The sequence below is a fragment of the Dendrobates tinctorius genome, unplaced genomic scaffold (genome assembly GCF_039654945.1).
Source record: "Dendrobates tinctorius isolate UK_male_01 unplaced genomic scaffold, ASM3965494v1 ptg000224l, whole genome shotgun sequence".
NCBI classification, from domain to species: domain Eukaryota; kingdom Metazoa; phylum Chordata; class Amphibia; order Anura; family Dendrobatidae; genus Dendrobates; species Dendrobates tinctorius.
The window spans coordinates 2,520,206-2,527,243 of record NW_027361891.1 but is presented as its reverse complement, the minus strand read 5'-3'; positions in this window follow the sequence as shown (position 1 = coordinate 2,527,243).

Sequence of the window (7,038 nt, the reverse complement as noted above, 5' to 3'; positions counted from 1 at the left end):
GGTCTTTCACATGATGGTGGAGGGCTGGGATGGCTTTGCGAGAGAAGTGGCGACTGGGTAGGTCATAGCGTGGTACTGCATAGGCCATGAGTTCGCGGAAAGCTGTGCTTTCCACCAACCGAAAGGGCATCATCTCAAACGAGATTAGTTTGGCAATGTGGGCGTTCAAACCCAGTGTACGCGGATGAGAGACTGAGTACTTTCTTGACCTACTCATAGTGTCTGGGAGGGTGAGCTGGACTTGAGAGCTGCATATGGTGGAAGTAGCGGTGGACAGGGCGGACTGAGAGAGGGTTGAGGATGGTGATGGAGTTGGTGTTCTTTCTGATGGCCTAGAATCAGTCTTTCGTTGATATAACAGTGGGATTCCCTGACTGCTGTGGCCTTGCAACGACACCTCAACATTAGCTGCTGTGCTAACCGGTGGGCTTACAGTGGGGGAAACAATGTAGCGTTGCTGACTACCTTCGTTGTGATCAGTTGCACATGTGGCACTTGAGGTTTGGTGTTGTGTCCACGCTTGCAAGTGCATGCTGGTTAAATGTCTAAGCATGCAACTGGTATTCAAATTTTTCAGATTTTTCCCTCGGCTAAAGGTCTTTGCGCACTTCTTACAGATAACCTTGGCCTGATCATGAGGATTTTGTTCAAAAAAGTGCCACACTGCACTCTTCCTACTTTGGCAGACATTTTGCGGCCTAGCACGCTGTGATCTTTTGACCCTCTGGACAAGCTGTCCAGCAACTCTTTTGATGTTTGGAACCTGTCTTTGGAGTGCTCCGGGCCTGCCAGATAACAGCTGTTGCGATGTCGATGTCTGCTGTGGATGCTCCTCATCTAAGCTATTGGAAGCAGCACCCTCTTCCCCCAATGGATGCCAATCTGGGTCAACAACTGGGTCATCCATCACCTCCTCTTCTATGTCATGTGCACCTTCCTCTGTGTCACCGTGTATGGTGGTATAGTGTGCGGGAAGGGGCACCTGAGTCTCATCAGGGTCAGAATCTGGCTCTGTACACTGCGAGGACAATGTAGTGCTCTGAGTGAATGTACCAGCAGAATCATCCATCAGCGGCTGTGCATCAGTGCACTCCATGTCAGATTCATCTTGGCCTGGGTAATTCACCATTTCACTTGATAATCCAGGCATGGTATGTGAAAACAGCTCCATGGAGTAATCAGTAGTATGGCCTGCGTCATCCTTCAATCTTGGTTGGGGTGAAGGACACAAGGAAAGGTGTGGTTCATGAACATGAGCCTCCAATGACGACTCAGTGCTTTTACTTTTTACAACTGAAGAAGACGAGGAGATAGAGCTGGAGGCTGAGTCAGCAATGTAAGACAAAACTTTTTCCTGATGCTCTGGCTTTAAAAGCGGTTTGCCAACTCCTAGAAAACTAAGCGTTCGAGGCCTTATGTAGCCAGACGATGACGCATGCTCAACACCTCCTGCATTCGGTCCTATTTTGCTCTTGCCACTACCATCAGATCCACCACCAACACCATCATTACCAGCTGCCAACCCCCGACCAATTCCACGGCCTCTTCCACCAGCCTTCCTCATTTTTGGTAGAAATGTAGGCAAAATCCAACAAACTATATAGTAATGTAAAACAAGGTACAAGGTGTCTATAGGACAGGGGAGATTTTGAATTTCTGCAGACACTTGTGGACACTGGACACTTTTGGATTGTGTGAGGCCCAATGAATATCTGAGCGCTATGTGACAGGCTCGATGGCACAGCTGTGACCAAAGTGACTAGAGGATAAGGGAGATTTTGAATCTCTGCACACACTTTTGGACACTGGACACTTTTGGATTGTGTGAGGCCCAATGAATATCTGAGCGCTATGTGACAGGCTCGATGGCACAGCTGTGACCAAAGTGACTAGAGGATAAGGGAGATTTTGAATCTCTGCACACACTTTTGGACACTGGACACTTTTGGATTGTGTGAGGCCCAATGAATATCTGAGCGCTATGTGACAGGCTCGATGGCACAGCTGTGACCAAAGTGACTAGAGGATAAGGGAGATTTTGAATCTCTGCACACACTTTTGGACACTGGACACTTTTGGATTGTGTGATGCCCAATGAATATCTGAGCGCTATGTGACAGGCTCGATGGCACAGCTGTGACCAAAGTGACTAGAGGATAAGGGAGATTTTGAATCTCTGCACACACTTTTGGACACTGGACACTTTTGGATTGTGTGAGGCCCAATGAATATCTGAGCGCTATGTGACAGACTCGATGGCACAGCTGTGACCAAAGTGACTAGAGGATAAGGGAGATTTTGAATCTCTGCACACACTTTTGGACACTGGACACTTTTGGATTGTGTGAGGCCCAATGAATATCTGAGCGCTATGTCACAGGCTCGATGGCACAGCTGTGACAAAAGTGACTAGAGGATAAGGGAGATTGGATTGCTTTTAAAAAAGCAGTTTGCGGAGCAGTGGGTAAACAGCAATGCCAGCCTGTCAGGATGCCTTAAAAGGCAGCCCAACAACCAACACCACTGATACACCACAATATAGCCTCCCCTTGCACTGCACACACAGTGACTGGTGTGTTGTGCAGGCCAAATTGCTAGCAGCAGAAGCAGTTTTTTTTTCTTCTCAGCAGGACAAAAAAAAAAAATTGGGATTGCTTTTAAAAAAGCAGTTTGCGGAGCAGTGGGTAAACAGCAATGCAGGAATGTCAGGAAGCCTTAGAAGGCAGCCCAACAACCAACACCACTGATACACCACTATATAGCCTCCCCTTGCACTGCACACACAGTGACTGGTGTGTTGTGCAGGCCAAATTGCTAGCAGCAGAAGCAGTTTTTTTGTCTTCTTCCCTGCCTAACGCTCTCCCTACAGAATCAGCAGCAACCTCTCCCTATACTGAGATCGGCAGAAGTAAGATGGCAGTCGGCGTGCACGCCCTTTTATACCCCCTGTGACGCCCACCAAAGCAAGCCAATCACTTGCATGCCCTTCTGAAAGATGGTGGTGACCCCTGCCTATGTCATCACGTTGCCCACAGTGTCCGTGGATCCTGATTGGCTGAAAAAGAGCGCAAAACAAACTTTTGAAACGCGACTTTGGCGCGTAAGTCGCCGACCTCGTGGCCGACCTCATCCTAGGGTCGGGTTTCGTTTCATGAAACCCGACTTTGCCAGAAGTCGGCGACTTTTGAAATTTTTCGACCCGTTTCGCTCAACTCTATTTATGAGGCTTCACTTCTAGAACGTGTCTTTGAAGGCGACTCAACGCCTGTTCCAGTCTTTGTAGATGGTCCTAAAATGAAGTGGCATATACTATGATGTCGTTTAAATAGATGTGTGGCTTCAAAGTTTAAATCACCTAAACACTTTTCCATCAACCGCTAAAACGTTCCAGGGGAGTTGACAAAACCGAACGGCATCTGGTTAAGCTCATACAGTCCCATAGGAAGTATAAAGGCCGTCTTTGCCCGGTCCTGCCCTGACATCGGTATTTGCCAGTAGCTGCAGGCTAGATCCAGTGATGAAAAGAATTTGGCATTCCCTAGTGTGGAAAAGGATTCTTCAATCCTGGGTAATGGATACGAATATCACACGTTGCAGGCATTGAGTTTACGATAGTCTACACAAAAACGCAATGTGCCATCCTTCTTTCACACTAGCACAATGGGGGCAGCCCACGGACTTTGACTTTCTTTTGCCGCCTTTCTGCAGCATCTGAGTTAACATACCTTTCACCTCTTGATATAGTTGTTTTGGAATTTATCTATATCACTCTGTTATGGTTGCGGCATTCCCAGTCGGTATCTCGTGTGTGATTGCCATAGTGCAGCTGAAATCATCCTCATGGTGTGCAAACACAATCTGATTTCACCCCAGTAGAGCTTCCACCTGCTGGATCTGTAGTGTTGTAAGATATGTCAGCTCAGCCTGCATCTGCTCCAATATACAACACCCTTTTCGGACATGCTGGGGTTCCGGTGTCAGAGACGTATCCACAGCCACGGTCCAAGGGTCTCCTTGCTTCACCGTCAACTGCATGGCCTGAGGTGGTATCACTTCTTCTGGCATGCCCATAATTCAAGCCACTTCACTTCTGGGAGATATCGTGATGTTACCTTCTCCTAAATTGACACAGCGTACTGGGACTGTCCCGTCATGTATAATGGCCAGTGTTTGCACCACAAGGAGCCCTGGGGGTAGTTGTTCCATGGTAGCTGGTTTGATTTGGATCTCAACTCCTAGAGGGGTACAAGCCCGTACAAGCAGGGTAAGCACGGTCTGTCCTGGTGGCAAAACGAGTTTAGCAGAGGCTGGAACAATTGCTTTTTCCAACGTCACTGGAGGACTCCTGAGCTTGAGCCATGCGGATTAACTGTTGGAACACTCTTCTGTGAGGAGTGTGCGGGCTCCATTGCTTCAGAGTTACGTCTAAGGGCTAATTGATGAAGAGACTCCCAAACTCCTTCAGCATGTTCATCCCCAGGGTGACAGCATGTCCGTTACCTGCTTCTCCACTGGTCAACACCACTCCCTTCCGACCCAGATCTTTGCACAGATGGTTATTTGCATACCACCAGACCACCCCTGCGACCGGGATAGGCAAGTGATTGGCAGCTGTCAACTGAGGCTGCATTGCTTCAGGATAGTGTCGCCGAAAGTAAGTTTCAGGCATTGTAGTCACCTGCGAACCAGTATCCACTAGACAACATACTGCTCAACCGTCCAGTTCGGTCCAGACGAGAGGGCATGTAGAGACTAAATTTGTGGGACTTCTGTTACTCCTTCGTGACTGTTCAGGCTCTGGGCAGCGTCCCCCAGGCTCGATTACCTCTAGTTTAACAGACGACTTTGAAGGGGTCTACCCCGTCGTGGTCACTCCCGAACCAAATGTCCATTTTTCATTTTCTCCACAATTATAACAGGTGAGGGCTCTCTCTCGACAGAACATCCTTGTTTTGCGGCAGGTTCGGGGGCCATCTCTTCCCCTGGCGGATTCAAGATTCCTACTGACTTCTTTGCATCAGCCAACTCTCGTTGAATATCCTGGATTTCCTTCCGCAATTCCTCCACCCATGGTGGTTCAGTGATCATGTTTACAGATACCTTTCCACTCCAGACCTTCCCTACCAGGACTGTCACCCCCTGCTCTTGCTCGCTCGCGCGTGCGTGCTTGGCTTCCTATCTCAGAAAAGGTCATGGGAGGATTTACCCGCAAGCACTCCCGCAAATCCTGTTTCGTCAGCACGTCCTGCAAGCTTATCACCAATTGATCTTGAACAAAAACATAAGTAGGCCCTATGCCGTCTTTTCTAATGATAGCAGTATGGATCTTCTGAAGTGCTCTCATGCACTGAGTCACCGTCTCCCCCTCCCTTTGCATATGGCTAAATAGATGCATCCTTAACTCCCCTACATCCATGGGGTCCCCATGGGTCTCCTCCAAAATTTGTAGCACCTTGTTAAAGGTGTCTCGCTCCCTGGGGGGGACGTAGCATGACTGAATTTCTGGCTTCTCCATCTAGGGCCATTATGGCCACCTCGGCTTCTAATGCAGGGGTCATGGGGTGCATCCTCATCATCCCCCTCATGCGCTCAGTTCAGCTCCATAACATATTACTTCCCGTCAGCGTCGGACTGGAGCACCTTGAACCCACCAGAGAAAATCATTCTTGGGGCCCACTATGTAGCTACATAGAAATTAATACAAGACCACCAATTGTGTGGTAAAACACGCTAATATCAGGGTATAATATAAGGTAGTACACGTCTTAATTATGTAGCAGGGGTTGGGGAAGCCCTCTAATAGAATATAATGTAGCCTCCCTCATAAAATAATGTAGCTCCCCTCATAGAATATAATGCAGCCCCCTCTCATAGAATATAATGCAGTACCCCACAAAATATAATGCAACCCCCTCATAAGGTATAATGCAGTCCCCACCATAAAATATAATGTTGCACCCTCATAGGGTATAATGCAGCCCCACCAGAGTATACTGTAGCTCCCTGTAACGATAATGTAAAGTATCAGGCTATGTGCACACATATGCAGAAAATTTCTGCATAAAACCAGGACTCCTTCCTAGAAAACGCACGTTTTTTGCCGCGCATCCCCAGACACATAGAAAAAAGCCAGAAATGTGGAATTTTCCATGAAAGTAATGAGCATGCTGCGTTTTTTACAGCGAAGCGTTTTTTGTGGAAAAAAAACGCATCAATATGCACAAAAAGTGCAAAATGCATTAAAATGAATGGGAAGCTTCTTTAAGCGTTTTTTAAGTGGATTTTTTGGTAAATCCGCAAAAAAAAGGGGAAAAAAAACGCTGTGTGTGAACACAGCCTCACACCTTCCGGAACAGTCCAGAATCTTCTATTCACATACTGAACTCTGCTATGCCAGTTGTGAGGGCTTGACCTCCCCCTGTTCTTTTGAGGGGCAATACCGCGAAACAGCTGTCTGTGGATGGATACCATGTTTGGCATAGGTGGTTTTCTTCATTGGAGATTACCCTTCCCGTGGTTGTTCCTTCCCGGGGAAAGACCTGGCTAGTCATTGCTTGCGTTGAGAAACATGTGATGGTGTCTCCGCGGCTTGTGTTTTGCATATTTTTACATATTTCCCATAAGGGATGGGGGCATTGCTCTAGAATCACTGCGTTGAGAAACATGTGATGGTGTCCGCAGTGTTGGATGTTGATCTCCATGAGTTCATTCATCCTCATTTATCACAGTTGTGAGGGCTTGACCTCCCCCCCCCGTTCTTTTCCCTTGCCTGTCATGCCTGCAAACTTCTGCTCACTCAGTCTGTGACACTGTCCACCCCCCTTTCTCCCCCCCTTAGCCTCCATACACACTCATTGTAATCTGAGAAACCAGTGAGTGATTTCCCTCCTCCCAGCAGGGAGCACCTTTGTGCTCTGACTTCTCATAGACTACAATTGGAATCTAATCATTTGGTCATAAAGCGACGCAAATTTATGCTATAAAAACGAAAACTACATATCCGGGACGTTCTTATATCTTAGAATCATAGAGTTGGAA